We start from the raw sequence: 1,008 nt of genomic DNA on the forward strand, positions 1-1,008 counted from the left end.
ATGGATAGTGTGGATGCACTATCGGGAAGTATGATGCACCGTCTACATAGGGGGAAAACGTTCGGCAGAGACTCTCCTGGGGAAGGAAGGGAGAGCGGTGCTGTTAAGTGATCGAAAAGGTGTAGAAAGAGGCGCGATCTGTGTTTAGATAGGAAATGACAGGACAGAGTAGCTGGAGGTCAAGAGGAAGCTCGGAAATCCTAGCTTTCTCAGATGAAAGTCTGTGTTATTCACTCGGGGGGCTTAAGTGGCTGCGGGGAAATCACTCCTTTGAGACAGAGAGGAGAGGTACTGAGAGGGCTGGGAACTTGGAAGACAATGCTCAGACCTTCGGTTTTTGTTCTAAACAAGTAAGGTCAGTAAGAACAAATTGCTTTGATGAAGACATTGTGTTGAGCCTTTGCAGCAGCTGTACATCTGGTAGACCATTTACAGAGGAGAAGCTCCCTAAGGCGCCAGCTGCACACGTGTTCCTCTCGTGCAATCCAGAGTCCTCCTTAGGGTTTTGTTCCCAAAGCTACTTTGAGCACTTTGGAACTACCTAGTGCTCCTGGTATTTGAATTACATAGCTGTCTTTCCAACTCTGGTAATGGAACCCCTGAAAAAGAATTTAGGGGCCTTTTCTGTGTCTTCTCTTGGGCTTTGCTCGGAGGAAGTAATAGTCCCAATTCAGTCTACTAAAAGAAAGTCTGTTTAAGGAAGTTAAAAAAATAGTCTGAGCCAAGGAAGAATTTAATGGATATAAAATTTCGGTTTTGCAAGATGAGTATGTTCCAGAGATCTGCCGTATAGCATAGTGTCTGGAGTTAACAATACTGCATTGTGCCCTTGGAAGTTTGTTAAGAAGGTAGAGCTCATGTTAAATGTTTCTACAACACACACAAAAGAAAACAAAGGGACATAGGAAACTTTTGGCGGTGGTGGATGTATCTATTACCTTGATTGTAATGATGATTTCACAGGTATTTGCATATGTCCCAACTCATCAAGTGTATACATTAAAAATG

This window comes from Ursus arctos, unplaced genomic scaffold, assembly GCF_023065955.2.
Source record: "Ursus arctos isolate Adak ecotype North America unplaced genomic scaffold, UrsArc2.0 scaffold_10, whole genome shotgun sequence".
Classification (NCBI taxonomy): domain Eukaryota; kingdom Metazoa; phylum Chordata; class Mammalia; order Carnivora; family Ursidae; genus Ursus; species Ursus arctos.